The 16,198-nt window shown below is 42.3% G+C and overlaps 1 pseudogene; it reads right to left on the bottom strand.

Moving 5' to 3' along the window:
- Positions 1 to 593: 593 nt before the first annotated feature.
- Positions 594 to 12,935, bottom strand: LOC119856908 (annotated as a pseudogene).
- Positions 12,936 to 16,198: the final 3,263 nt, after the last annotated feature.

Genomic DNA, 16,198 nt, shown 5'->3' with positions numbered 1-16,198 from the left:
AAATCACAATGGTTGTTTCTGGATTTATAATCTATGAATCTCTTCCATTCTATATAGGTTCTCATACAACCCTATCCCAATGGTATCTGAACACTCATTAGTACACTAAGCAATCTTACTAAGATCAGTCACATGTGGTTTGGTCTCTCTATCTCTCTGTCATCCTCTGCCCAGATTGCAGAACCAGATCAGTCCAGTGGACAATCTACTCCTGTATCTTATATCTGACAGTAGCCACTATCAGCTGCCTTAGAGGAGAAGTATAAAATAAGCTGCCCATAGGAAAAGATTCATCTTAGACTTGGTTGGTTAGTGGCTCTTGTGTCCTAAGTCACAACAATTTATAACTCTTGTAAAAAAATAAAAAGAAACCTTCTTAAAACTTTGATACTTTTTTCAATAATCTTACAAACAGTCATATTAAAATAGAACCACTGTAGAAGGAGCTGAAAGATGGCAATCTGCAGCTCTGCAGTCAGAGGGAAACACCTGAAATTTTTACTGAAGAACTGAGAGGTAGAGATACAAATTTCCCTAAAATTTCTCCTAAATATTAGCATTTCCCCCTCTATCACCAGTCTGAAGAACTAACATCATTTTACTCCCAAAGACACTTTTCTGCTCCATAATTTTCTCATGGCATTTTTCACATCCTCATTTCTCAGGGTGTAGCTCAAGGGATTCAGCATGGGGGTGATAATGGTGTAGAACACAGCGACCATCTTATCCTCTGAGAAGCTGGTGGAAAGTCGTAAGTAGATGAAGATACATGGCCCATAATTTAAAAATACTACAGTGATGTAGAAGGCACAAGTGGAGAGAGCTTTCAGTCGCCCTTTGGAAGAGTGGCTTCTCCGGGAGGCTAAGATGACTACATAGGGTACAACCAGCACAACAGAAGATGTCAGGGAAATCATCCCGCTATTGGCAACCACCATGATGCCAACAATAAAAGTGTCAGTGCAGGCCAGTTTCAACAAAAGGTGCACATCACAGAAATAGTGATCTATCTCATTGGGCCTGTCATAAATATAAAGGGAAGGGTAAACACCTTTAAAATCCCTCCTGGTCAGAGGAAAAACCCTTTCACCTGTAAAGGGTTAAGAAGCTAGGATAACCTCACTGACACCTGACCACAATGACCAATGAGGAGACAAGATACTTTCAAAAGCTGGAGGGAGGGAGAAACAAAGCCCCTCTCTCGGTCTGTGTGATGCTTTTGCCGGGGACAGAACGGGAACGGAGTCTTAGAACTTAGTAAGTAATCTAGCTAGATATGCATTAGATTCTGTTTGTTTAAATGGCTGAGAAATTAGACTGTGCTGAATAGAATGAGTATTCTTGTCTTTGTGTCTTTCTTGTAACTTAAGGTTTTCCCTAGAGGGATTCTCTATGTTTTGAATCCAATTACTCTGTAAGGTATTTACCATCCTGATTTTACAGAGGTGATTCTTTTTACTTTTTCTTCTATTAAAATTCTTCTTGTAAGAAACTGAACGCTTTTTCATTGTTCTTAAGATCCAAGGGTTTGGGTCTGTGGTCACCTATGCAAATTGGTGAGGATTTTTATCAGACATTCCCCAGGAAGCCGGATGCAAGGTTTTGGTGAGGATTTTGGGGGGAAAGACGTTTCCAAACGGGCTCTTTCCTAATAAAATAAAATTGGTTAGACATTTGGTGGTGGCAGCGAAAGTCCAAGGGCAAAAGGTAAAATAGTTTATACCTTGGGGAAGTTTTAACCTAAGCTGGTAAAAGTAAGCTTAGGAGGTTTTCATGCAGGTCCCCACATCTGTACCCTAGAGTTCAGAGTGGGGAAGGAACCTTGACAACCTTACAGAGTAATCAGATTCAAAACACAGAGAATCCCTCTGGGCAAAACCTTAAGTTACAAAAAGACACAAAAACAGGAATACAGATTCCCTCCAGCACAGCGAATTTTACAAGCCAAAAAACAGAAGGCAATCTAACGAATTTCTAGCTAGATTACTTACTAACTTTACAGGAGTTGGAGAGCTTGCATCCTTGATCTGTTCCCGGCAAAGGTATCAGACAAACAAAAGCCTTTCCCCCACTCCTCCAGATTTGAAAGAATCTTGTCCCTTCATTGGTCATTTTGGGACAGGTGCCAACGATGTTACCTTAGCTCCTTAACCCTTTAGAGGTGAAAGGATTTTGCCTCTGGCCAGGATGGATTTTATAGCACTGTATACAGAAAGGTGGTTACCCTTCCCTTTATTTTTATAACACACCCAAATCACAACATCGTTGAGGCAAACTTTCAAACTTGATTTGAGAGTTACTCCCTTTCAATATTTTCAACATCTATCTTTCAATTAGATTTTAATCCCTTCACCTTTCTCATTTTACCAGGTGATGGCCAGTAGATTTCTTTGAACCTTTGTCACATATCTGAGTTAATGATGACTCAAGATTGTCAAATAACAGGCTCAATTGGAATTATTTAATCAGAGATTACTACAGCACTATATAGAATACAGAAAGATACAGATATATTACCACTGTTGTCATATCAAAACTGGCCCTGTGTCTGTCCTTCACTCTATCTGGTAGGATGTACAGTTTCATTCCCCAACTAAATTCCCATCTGAGTGTCATTTTATAGGGTGTTAGTCAAAGAAAACCTCTCTGCCAAAGAAACATATATTCTGATATCATTTCTATACATTCTCAATTTACCTGATTTATGTATGGAAGCATAATTATTTACACCTGAGAAGACCAACAATTCTTAAAGATGTTATCTCTCAGTGGGTCCTTCTTACCCCATAATCATTCTTCCCTCTTGATTCCCCAACAGAAAACATCTGCTATATTCCCAAATTAGTTTCCAAAATCTGTGTGTGTGTGTGTTTGAGATGGTTTCCAAGACTATCTGGAGATTTATAGACATGAAGGTGCCACAAATTATTAAATAGAGCCTAATGTATAAAAATCCTGAATAAGGTCACTTATCAATCAAGGACAAGCATTCTGGGCCTTAGAATTTGAACATACTTTTTGTTGAAGATAAAGATTCTAAAGAATAGTTAATATCTAAATGAATCCAATATACAGAAAGAAAAAACTAAAAGGGTTAATATTTACTCACAACTTAAAAATATTGTGTTATTATCTGGTTTCTTCCACTGGCACCTTCCTACATAACTAGAGAATACAGGATGTCCTGTCAAGTTCCTCAATTCGCACCTGTGCTTAGAAAGGGGACCTCAACAAGACAGTTAATGGCCAATAGGCCCTGTAGGAATTACTGTGAGTGAACAGCAATTAGTTCTATTCAGTTAAGGCCTGATTCAATGTCCAACATCAATAGAAAATCACCTTGTTGACTTCAGTGACTTTTGCATCAACCCCTTAATCATTGGTAGATGGGATTTAACAGCACTTGGATTTCTGCTCTAGATGACAATGTAGCTTAATTGTTACACAGAGTTAGGGCCTGTGACAGGACTGGGGCAATTGGGATTGTCTGAAGCACCAGTGCTCAGAGACATCCTGCTTGCACTGGTTGATGAGAGTTCTGAGAAAATGTCTGTTGACATATCCACTGCTACTTAGAGCGTCCCCCAGGATTGAGGGGTGCTGCACTCTCATAGCTTGTTTCTAGGGTGGCAGAAGAAATAACACGGATTCAGGGAACATCAGGCTCATGGAAGAAGAAATAATCTGCCTAGCTACAAAACTTCCTTTGGTCAGCCCTGCATTAACTCCGTAGTATATTCCCAGGGCTGGATTACCCAATAGGCAGACTAAGCATGTGTTTAGGGCACCAGCAAAGCAGGGGGCACCAAAAAGAGCTTTTTTAAAAAAAAATTGATAATTGATATTTCAAAGAAAGCATCGAAGTAGTCATCATGGGAAAAATCAGAACTTTGTTAAACTTCCTTATAATCCACTACACACTCTTCCCTGTTTTTCTGTTCTCTTTTTATTATTTATCCCACCTAAATCAGGGGGTGTCCTACTAATGTAGAACAAAATAATGTGAGGAAATTAGATCCTGTCATGTATTGCAATAAATTTATGTTTTATTATTGATGTATTCTTCTGAGTTATACGTACTTGATTCATTTTTTCTTTCTTATATATAATATATATTGTGTAATTTTTTTTTTTAAGTTCAGATAATTGAGATAAGAGGCAAGATCAAATGTAACCAACTGAGTGGAGCATAGAAACGTAAACTGGCGGAAGAAAAGAAACAAAAATCCAGTGAAATTTTCCAAAATCTTCCAAAGCTGACATTTTTCAAAGCGAATTCATCAGAACCAACATCTTCTCTCAGTAGCACAGACATCATTCCAAAACCTGTAGGTGTTTCAGAGATTGACCCTTCTTTTGGTGAAACAAACACTGTTCCAGATCATGTGGATGTGTCAGAGACTGTAACTGATTATCCTACTCCTGGTGGTAAAACAGACATTGTTCTAGAAGCTGTGGATGTGTCAGAGACTGAACCTGATCACCCTGTAAATAATAGGAGAAAAGATCCTGGTATGTGGGTTGATTTCAGTACCGATGATGTAGCTTACTGGATAGATCGTGGATCAAATGACTGTCAACACCACACTGGGCCATTTGAGAAATCAAAAATATTTTTTGGCATGAAAGCAAATGGTGAGAATGGCTCGAGAATGGCTACTGTATTCACCATCAACAGGGTCTGTGTACTGTTTTGTCTGCAAACTTTTTGCATATAAGCCTTCAACATCCTGGTTTGCTGCAGATGGATTTAGTGACTGTCGGAATACTGTTTTAATTGAACAACATGAAAATAGGACTACACACAGAGATTCAATGTTGACATATTTAAATCAAAGACAGGGCTTTGGATTGAAACAAAAATGGGAAGAACACATTAAAGGGGAGCGTGAATACTGGCAAAATGTCTTGCAGCGTGTTATAGCTGTTATTCAAATATGAGCTGAACGTGGTCTGCCTTTTTGGGATCAAACACCACATTTGGATCATTGCAGAATGGAAATGTCTTGGGATTGTTGGAGCTTGTGGCTCCGTTTAACCCATTTTTAGCAGGCCATATTTCAAAATATGGCTGGCAAAGGTAACCCCTCATACTTATCCAAGACAATATGTGATGAACTCATTGGTCAAATGAGTGACAAAGTTTGTTCAGCTATTGTGGATGAAATAACTACTGCTGGGTACTTCAGTTTATCTGTCGACTCTACGCCTGATCTTTCACATATTGATCAATTCAGTATTGTTCTTAGATATGTGTCTCCCACAGATGGAAAACCAGTTGAACGATTTATAACATTCCTCAATTTGAAAAGCCACACTGGTGAAGAAATGGCAAATCAAGTACTGCATTATCTGTGCCAAGTTTGCAAAATAGATTTCTCAAAGTGCAGAGGTCAATCTTATGAGAACGCTGCCAACATGTCAGGGTGTTATCAAGGAATGCAGAAGAAGCTTTTAGAACAGAACAAATATGCCATATTCATACCATGTGCTGCACACTCTCTCAATCTTGTTGGCCGCAGTGCTGTTGATTGTTGTCAGGTGGTAGTAAGTTTTTTCTCAACAGTCCAGTTACTTTATATATTTTTCTATGTCTCAACACACCATTGGGCAGTTCTTAAAACATATTTGGGCAATGATCATGTGTTTGAGGTTAGGTGGTATTGAGAAAAAAGGGCACTGGCAGCCATGATCAAGTAGAGATCACTCATGTCATTTCTACATCATTTGAATCCAGAAAAATCAGCCAGTATGGAGGGACTGAGTTACAGCAGCTCCATCCCCATTCTCCAAGGAGAAGATGGAAGGTCAGGGCTGTGCCCTCTCCATATCTCCTAACAACCAGGGTGTTTCCAGGGCAACTAAGGCTCGCTTCTATCTCATAATACCCTAGTGCCAAAAGGATTTCCATAATACCTGAGACTCATCATTCCGTCCCCACTCACAATGCAAACATGTTTCCTTGACAACTGAGTCAGGGAAACCAACCAGCCAAACATGAATAGTGGTTTGGCTGGGTTATTTGCTTAGGGATGCCACAAAGAGCCATTCTGGGCCTTACATCCATTCAGTGCAAGGGGCAGCAGATTCTTTCACCCTCTCCACCATCTTGACATGTGGGTTCTGTGCTTTTCTCTTCCACCAATGCTTGTGATGTCAGCCCCAGAAGCAGCATGGGGTATAGTACTTCAGTCCAACTCCTCTGGATGGCCCCCCCGCCTCATGGCCTCACAGTACTGGGCAAGTCCTATGGAGATACAGTATAAGAGTTAACGCAGGGCGGCCAAGTGAAAGTGTTGAAGCTTCTTAGATAACTGCTCTTGCCACAGACGCTGCCTCAGTCACTTCTGTTTCTTTAGCCTCTGTTGTCTTCCTAGAAGCAGGCTGTGAGTTGGCAACACCTCTCAACCTCAACATAATTCTATGTTATGAGGTAGGGCAAACTAGATGGCTGGAGCAGGGACAACAAGGGGGCAGCTGGAGTTAGCTATGGAGGAGTTGAAGAGAAAAATTGCTACTCTACTGCTTTTCACAGAGGAGGAAAGCAAAGCACGGCTTACCAGGATGGTCAGTAAGAGAAACACAGCAGCAGTGCCACCAGATTAGGGTGAGTGCAGGCTGAATGTTGCTACTGACTGCAGAAGGCCGATTAGTGGAACTTGCTGCAAAGAATGGTCTGGAATTAGCAATCCTAGGGAATACACTTTGGGAACCAAATATTGCAGTTTAGCAGGACGATTCAATCAGATCCCAGTTGACTTGACACATTGTGTATGGGGTAAGATCATCCTCAGCCTATGAAGGAAAATGGTTGCTGATCAAGTTCTCTGAGTCAGTATAGGTTCCTCCCTTAGTTTCCCTGGCCTCCATCTGGAAGAGGCTTCCACAGCACCTTCCTTGATGGCAGTCACAATTGGCACATGGTGAGTTTACTGAAGCCCGCCAGACATCCCATATAGAGTTGGGAAGGGATTATCAGACCAACAGTATGCTGAATCCAATCACAAAGATGGAAGAGTCAACGTGACCTGTTTGTGACAAGCAAAAAATGAAAATGGGCCCTCTGAACATTTTCACAAATACTTCAGAATTACAAATATGTCCAAAGAAACTCAGGATTGTTTTCGTGAACAGTTCACTCATCAAAAAAGAGGATTACTTCATAATGAATGTTATGTTAGTGTCATAGTTTGAAGTTATATATTTGCTTCTCTGTCTCCTTGATCTGGCAGTAATGTCACAATCATGGTTTTGTGACATAACATCTTGTTGCCATAGAAATGACTAACACTACTTAGCTCTCATGATGGATCATTTTTTTGGCTGTGTAAGCAGAAGAGAGGGTACTTCCCTCCCTGCTCCCCCATGAACAGATCTTGCAAAGGCACTTGGAATTTAAAAAAAAAAAATTAATATCATGGGGGTTCAGTTCTTCCTTGAAAATTCCCAGTGATTTCCAATGAATCTTGCTATTGCTGTTCTATTTTAATATGAAGGCTTGCTATTTTTAAGGCTGAGGGAAAGAGATGAAACCCTTTCCAAATTTTACATCTAATTTCAATTTGACTATTTATTATCTTTATTTAATTTATTTATTTATTACTATTCCTGTAGTCCTTGTTGCACTGCAGCAGTATGGCCCCAGGGCTAAGGCTTTAGACTTGCTCAGATAACATGGATGCTAATCTTGATTCTGTCACAATATGACTTTGGGTCAGTCACCTCCTTTCTCTGAACCTCTCTTTCACTTCCTATCTTTTTCCAATTTAGCCGATTATATCTTTAGGACAGAGACTGTTTGTTTCTATATGCTTGTATACCATCTCCTCTAGCACATGGGGTCCCGATTTCAGTTGATACAAGTAGGCAAAGCTGCAAAACTATGCTAATAATTCTGCCTTAGCTTTCCCTGCATATTTAGGAATGTGGAAGCTCTGAAGGTCTGTTAAATGCATATATATGAGTATGAAACTCAGCTTATGGCATCTTATATGTAGAAAACAGAATTCCGAACCATCCAGCTTTCCATTTATGTACCATGCAATTTATGTCATGTTAGTGCAGAACATTTTAGTCTAATGTGTGTGTAATACGGGCCTCTCTCGAAGCAGAGATTCTATGGAGAGAATTATAGCAGGTGGCTCTTTCAACTCCTTGAAAAGAGAAGACTAGTGAGGGGACAAGTTTAAGACACTTTAAACCTCTATTTCCCCTCCCAACTTTTGCCAGTTTAGGCTGTAACCTCTTTAGGTCAGGGAACTGTCTCTTACTATGTATTTGTACAGCACCAAGCACATGGGGTACTGATCACAGTTGGGACCACTAGGCAAAGTTGCAATACTACTAATGGTAATAATTTCGCATTATTTTCTTATGAACATTTAGGCATGTGCACATTGTGAGGATCTGTTAAATGTGTATATATATGAATATGAAACTTTGAATCTTTGAGAGTTCTTCATATGTAACATTTTGCTCTGCCCCTTTGGAAACAATTATTATTACAAGTGATGGAGAGGCAAAGCTTATTGCCACTAACACGTAGCTTGCAGAGCTCCAAACTATCTAGCTTTCCATTTATATACAATGTGATTTATGTAATATCAGTGAAGCACATTTTAGTTAAACTGCCCACAGATGGTTCTGTAGTATGGGTCTCTCATAAAGCAGAGCTTCTGGGGATAGAATGATAGCAGGTGATTCTTTCAATGCATTAGGAAAGACAATGGTTGTGAATCGTGTGATGAAGTGGGGATTTTCCCTTGTTATGTTGTATGCGAGTCTTACTGTTGAGCCTATGGAATTGTACTGTTTTGCATGACTACTGTGTGTGCGCCTCTGTTTCCCTGTGTGCTGCACCAATGCCTCAGTGGTGGGATTAGGGATGTGTGACTTTGGCTGAGACCCTCTGGGGCAGGTGAGGCTGCTCCAGTTGCCTGCATGTATGCTATGGCCGGTGGCCTTCGTAACTTGAGACCCAGGAGGGGGATGCAACCAGATGACAACCAGGTGACTCTTTGCCCAGGAAGCGAGACAAAGACCAGGAAGAGAAGCAAAGGCGGTGTCTGAGTTTGGGTTGCTGGAAGTTGGGCAGTCTGCTGTGTGGGACTGGAAGAGGGGGAGTCCAGGATGTCTGGCCCAGGATTCCCCCAAGATGGACTTGGCTGAAAGTCACTTATTTCTATGCTAACAAATTGTGTCCTATGCTGTGTTCCTGTCAACTAATAAACCTTCTGTTTTACTGGCTGGCTGAGAGTCATGTCTGACTTGGAGTTGGGGTTCAGGGCCCTCTGGCTTCCCCAGGAGCCCAGCCAGACTCACTGCTGAATGCTCTGAGGTCAGACCCTGGAAGGTCGAAACTGTGTAAGCTTCTTGCTCTGATGACAGCATGCTCAGAGAGAGGAGGCATGTAGCATGTTCAGAGTCCTGACTGGCTTCATATTGAGTAGTTCCAGAGCATTGGCCCGGTGACTCAGTGACAAATGAAATCCAGTGAATGACCCATTATCATAGAAGATTAGGGTTGGAAGGGACCTCAGGAGGTCATCTAATCCAACCCCCTGCTCAAAGCAGGACCAACACCAATTAAATCATCCCAGTCAGGGCTTTGTCAAGCTGGGCCTTACAAATCTCTAAGGATGGAGATTCCACCACCTCCCTAGGCAACCCCTTCCAGTGCTTCACCACCTTCCTAGTGAAATAGTGTTTCCTACTATCCAACCTAGACCTCTCCCACTGCAACTTGAGGCCATTGCTCCTTGTTCTGTCATCTGCCACCATTGAGAATGGCTGAGCTCCATCCTCTTTGGAACCCCCCTTCAGGCTGCTATCAAATCCCCCTTACTCTTCTCTTCTGCAGACTAAACAATCCCAGTTCCCTCAGCCTCTCCTCGTAAGTCATGTGCCCCAGTCCCCTAAACATTTTTATTGCCTTCTGCTGAACTCTCTCCAATTTGTCCACATGCCTTCTGTAGTGGGGGGGGATAGTACTCCAAATGTGGCTTCACCAGTGCCAAATAGAGGGGAATAATCAATTCCCTTGATCTGCTGGCAATGCTCCTACTGATTCAGATGCTTAAGAAGGACTTTTTTTTTTTCCCACCAAATGCATCCGATGAAGTGAGCTGTAGCTCACGAAAGCTTATGCTCTAATAAACTTGTTAGTCTCTAGGGTGCCACAAGTACTCCTTTTCTTTTTGCGAATACAGACTAACACGGCTGCTACTCTGAAACCTGTCATGAAGAAGGACCGTGTGTGTGTGTGGGGGGGGAATACTAATACAGATGATCCTGAAAAAGTCTGTGGGCGGGGGGAGGGGGAACAGAATACATTCAGGGATGGGTGGAACCCTTACTGACCCTTGCCAGCGGCCAGCTGAAACCCTGAAAAGAGCTTTGAGGGACATAAGACATAAACTGGAAGTGAGCCCCAGACACATTCCGTAGTCACATTTGTCTGCAAATGCAGACACCTAAAGAAGAAAGAATTAATACTAGCAGCTGAATAAGAGCTGAATTAGTATCCTTCATCTCAGCCTTATTTGGTATGGAATATGCCAATTAACCACTGACAAGTCTCCTGACTAATAAGTTCAAAAAGCTGCATAGCTGAAAAGGAAAGAGCTAGAGTCTTACTCCTTTTTTTAAAAAGAGCTCTGAGTTTCCCAGGACTTTGCTGATTGCCTTACACTAATCTTACTAGAGCTGATGTTCCCTTACAAAAGAAAATGTTAACACTTTTTGTAATTTAACATTAACCAACCACATTTGGCTGCCGGACACTAGCTCTCAACTTGAGGAGTTGGTAAAAGTTGATCTTCTCTCAATCCCCTCTGGTTTTGGGGGTGGGTCTTCTTTTGCTACAAACTGTCAAAAAACCTAGGGTGTCATAGCAGAAATCAGGTTTCAGAGTAGCAGCGGTGTTAGTCTGTATTCGCAAAAAGAAAAAGGAGTACTTGTGGCACCTTAGAGGCTAACAAATTTATTTGAGCATAAGCTTTCGTGAGCTACAGCTCACTTCAGCGGATGCATTCGGTGGAAAATACAGTGGGGAAATTTATATACACACCTCTGTGTGGGCTGTAGATTGTAATGGATTTTTTACCTTCAGTCCTTTTGGTATGATGTCCATCTGTTTGCATTTCGAGAGGAAGATGATGTCTGTCTGTATCTATACAAGTTTTTTCATGAAGTTGATAGATTTCTACTCCATATGGCTAAATTCAGTGCCTTGCATAACAACAGGTTTCAGAGTAGCAGCCATGTTAGTCTGTATTCGCAAAAAGAAAAGGAGTACTTGTGGCACCTTAGAGACTAACACATTTATTAGAGCATAAGCTTTCGTGAGCTACAGCTCACTTCATCGGATGCATTCAGTGGAAAATACAGCAGGGAGGTGTGTATATAAATCTCCCCACTGTATTTTCCACCGAATGCAAGTACTCCTTTTCTTTTTTGCGAATACAGACTAACACAGCTCCCTTCTAACACTCTCCTGCTGCCCTCTGGCCATGCTGTATCACAAGTGGAATCTTATAACGTCACACACAATGTGGCCACGTGTATTTTATCAGGACAATACTGATCAGCAAATTATGTTTTCAAATGATACATTACATGGCATACTTTGTACAAAGATTATTACAGTAGTGTGTAGGCTGTGAATACACGGGTGCATTCTGTCACAGTGGCACAAGGGGGCAGTTATGAGATATAAACCCTTTATTTTTTAGCTCAGCATTTACCATCCCAAGCTGGGGGTAGTGACCGATGGTTATTGAAGGGGTTGTGTCCCTGCTTGCTTTCCCATTCCCGTGAAAGGCCCTGCTTGTCTATAACCTGCCTCAGGGCGCATTTCACCTCCTTGTTCGTCAAGCTATAGATAAGGGGGTTTAACATGGGGGTTACCACAGTGTAGAACACAGACTACCCTATCTTCAGCCTGGCAGTAGTTTAACCTGAGCTTTAAATTAACAAAGAAGCCCAGTCCCACAGAAGATGCTCACAACAGTGAGGAAGCGCTTTCCTCAGTGAGGAAGCGCAGGTGGCGATGGCTTTGTATTTACTCTAGGTGGAACAGATGCTCAGTATGGTGGAGAGGATGAGAAGGTGAAAGATGAGGATAGTCAGGCTGCTGAACACCCCTATCAAAAAAGCCAAAAACAAGTAAAATAATGTTATGGATGATGGTGTCGGAGTTGGAGAGTGACAACATTAGGTAGATATCACAGAAGGATAATTGTCAAATGCCCATTGTTTGTGCCATTCTTATTACACTCCCACTTAGGAATGACCAGAGCACGAGTTGGACACAGAGTTGTCGGCGCATGATGACTGAATATCCTCAGCAGGTTACAGAGGGCCACGTAATGATCGTACACCACCTTACCTAGGCAGTAATACTCTGTAACCACAAAGTTACCCTACCCCAAAATCTGAGCCAAACATCCAGTGTAAAGAATGGCTTTTCGCTCTGCTGAAGTATCAGTCTCTGGAGTGACGAATGTGGAATAGCATAGATCTACAAAAGCCAAATTACTAAGGAAATACATGGCGATGTTAAGTCCAGGGTCAATCCTGATAACCATGGTCATCCCAAGATTCCCCATCAAGGTGGTGAGCTGGATCCCTAGAAACACCACAAAGGGGGTGACCAGAATCACCGGATGATCTGTGAGTCCTGTAAAAATGAATTCGCTCACCTGGATGGAGTTTTCTGTGACCTTTTCTATGGTGTACACTCTTGGCATATGCAGTATAGATAGAAATCATTAAATAGCTGTAGAGTATTTAGTACAATCTTCTCCCTGGTAAACTCAATAGTGCAGTGGGTTTGTAGACCTTCAGGTTCTTCAAAGAGATAACTCAGATGACTATCTTCTCTCTGGGGATGCAGAAGTCACTGCTTCTGTCCAGATAGAGAGATGCAGGATAGCCTAGTCCTAAAACAGAAGTTTAGACAGAGAATCATCAGAAAATGGCTTTGCAAAAGGAAATAAAATACTGTTGTGACATTCTGTACCTTAAGGGAGCACCCTGTAACCCCCATATTCATCATTTATATACAATTGTGACATTGCATATAAAGCAGGCTGTGTTAGGTACCAGGGAAAAGGTTATGACCTGCTAAAAGCCCTTTTTATCCATATATGTATATCATTAGTGTATATGAAGTTATGAAAATTGTGTTGTAGAGTTGTCACTAAAACATGTGTAAATTGGGGAATCAGGCAGATATTCGCTCCTCAGAGACAATAGAAAGGAAAGTAACCAATGCCCAGGCAGGGTGTCAAACAGCCCATCAATAGCCATTGTCCAGCAAGGGAGCTACAATTCAATCACTCACTTGCATGAAGCCACACCAAGGAAATTGCTCAACCTTGGGGACTCAGCAATGCCCATCAGACATGCCTGGACTTATGTTCTCCAAGCACATGGTATTGAGGGTAGAAAACAGAGCACAGAACCCCATGCTTGGTCTTTCTCCTGCCCCCACACATGCTACAAGCAACAAGGACACTAAGAAGACTTAAGACTCCAACAGAAGAGACCGATCAAGGTTTCAAGGGTGAAATCTGTGTACTATGAACTGCAATATCCAACAGCGTGAGAAAAACTTCTTAATCTAGATGTTGCCCAGTCTAATAGGGTTGAGAGTTAGACTGCGTACTTATAGTTTATTTTGTTTTTGCTAACTAACTCTGACTTTTTGTCTATCACTTATAATCACTTAAAATCTATCTTTTGTAGTCAATACATTTGTTTTGCTATTTGTATTTACCAGTGAGTTTGCCGGAAGTGTTCAGTAATCTGCTCAGGTTTGCAAAGGCTAGTGTATATCCACTTTCCATTGATGAAGCAGTGAACCAATTAATAAATGTGCACTGCTAATCTTGAGCAGTGCACCATGGTGTATTCCTGAGGTACAGTGTTTGGAGGTGGGGAGATTTGGCTAGTGCCTTTCCCTGTGTGATTCATGTGTGGCTATGGGAGCATTCATGCAATCTAGCTGGGTGTAGGACTGCACATGCTGTTGTGCTGAGTGATTACATTGCTTGTGGGGGAAGGGGCGGGTTGCCCCTTGTCATTAGCAAAGGCATTGTGAGAGAGACAGCCCAGGCTGGAGAGAGTTAAGTGAGCACAGCAGTCCCACAGTCTCAGGTTGCACCCGGGGAACCCATCACAACTGCACAGAATAACACCTGCACTGGAAATTGATGCAGACACTGAGGGCTAATGAGAACAGACACGCATGGAATTAAGTTTTATTAAACTTAAATTCTAGCTGCCCATCACCCATCTTCTACACCAGGCATTTTATCGGTTCCCGTGTGGGGGTTACAGGGCTTCTTACTCTATAATCTGGAGTACACTCTCCTCTGATCACCTCCCCCTACCCCCAAGGACTCAAGGGTGGGGACCTCTTCCTACAACGGCCACAAGGTCTGGCCTTGGCTCACAAGGTCACACCCTATCCCATGAGCCTAAAACTCATCACCAAAATCCCAGGTCTTTCCCCTTGGGAATTGTTGATTTTATAGCTTTAATCACATTGCAGACCAGCTGCAAATTCCAAAAAATTAACAGCTCAATCCAAATAGCTGTGTTAGGTATTAAGATCATTCCCACTTAACCCACTGCAGCTTAAAAAAAGAACAGGAAGACTTGTGGCACCTTTAAGAGTAAAAAAGGTATTAGCGCATAAGCTTTCGTGAACTACAGCTCACTTCATCGGATGCATACAGTGCAGCTTGAGAGTGATGCAAGGAAGGCCATATCTTCTAAGTCCTCTGCCAATTGGCCCATGAGAGAAAAAATTCCTTCCTGGCCCCTATATAAGTGATGGGCTAGACCCACAGCATCTGTCAGGCTGTGTTTCCATTCCTAGTTCAGGGTGGGGAGGATTGGGCTGTTGGAATGGAACCAAAAGTGACGCCACATGGTCCCTGCTACAGGTTAAATCCTGGGAGACTGGGAATGCTGGCCATTCAGGACCTTCCACACCCCCCCCCCCCCCACCAACTGTCCAACAGGTGTCAGAGACTTCTGGATGGGAGGAGCTATATGGTGTCCCTCACTGAGTGTCTCCCTCCCTCATTGCTGAAACTGTCCTATAACCCTGCCAGTTCCATCAAGTTCCCCCCCCCCCTCCAACACCCGCTGAGGCACATGGGTGGTGTTTCACGACCACAGTGCTACACTGTTCTATTCCTAGAGTGGACTCTAGAGCAGGCATGGCATGCAAAGTCTCCTCAACCCTCCAATTCCTTTTGAAGGTGGCCCTTGTCTTGTCTCCTCTCCAGAAATGAGCTTTGTGCAAATCTATTAAAAACATCCCCTTTTTTGCCTTTTATTCCACTATTCCCATGATAAGCAAAATTTCCACCTTATGTCTTGCCACAGACTCCAAGGTCTAGTGAGTGAAGATCTAGCCAGCAAAACTGATTTTTTAATTTTCATCTTACAAAACTAGGTTGCAATCCTGCAATAGTATCCACACAGGTAGATACTTGCCGTACTTTGAGGGAAGAACGATCAGCTGAAAGGACCTGACTGCGAGATTGGGTCCTTCCTGGAAGAAGGAAAAGTGGCAGCCATAATGAATTTTGATTTAGTAAAATCTTTGTACAAGTGCCCCATGAAATGTCACTTTAGATTTCAGTTCAAACATTGGCTAAAGATAGAAGCAGTGCCAAGGGACTGGATGGAGACAAGGATGAAAAGCAGCTGAAGAATATGCATTTAAAATGAGAGATGGCCGCAAAATTGTCAATGGAGTTTTCTGCTGGAAGTGCAAAGGCCTTGTATCGTAGAGCAGGGAGGTGACTGTAAGTCTCCGAGGTGTCTGCATTTGCACATCTTGAACGAAAGCTTCAGCAGGTGTAAATCACCATAGCTCCAACACAAGTCCATCTAGCTGCACCCAGTAAGCTCAGACAGCACAGTGTTTGTAGGAACAACCATACATGAGACAGGCAACTCTGCTGCTAGCTAGACGTGGCAGATCCAGAGCAAAGAGCAATCATTCATACATGACATCCAGGTGGGGAATAGCGTCAAGAAGAGATGGCCCAACGAGGCAGAGCTTAGAAGATAACCAGAATCTCTACTATTAGGCTGGGAGGGCGAAACTGAGAATCTGACCTTTTGTTTGGGCTTCATTCGAGCCCGGGTCCAATCCAAAGTCCAGGATGGCTCA

This window comes from Dermochelys coriacea, chromosome 6 (assembly GCF_009764565.3).
Source record: "Dermochelys coriacea isolate rDerCor1 chromosome 6, rDerCor1.pri.v4, whole genome shotgun sequence".
Taxonomy (NCBI): Eukaryota; Metazoa; Chordata; order Testudines; family Dermochelyidae; genus Dermochelys; species Dermochelys coriacea.
The sequence above is the reverse complement of the archived record's forward strand: the minus strand, read 5'-3'. Positions and strand labels throughout refer to the sequence as shown.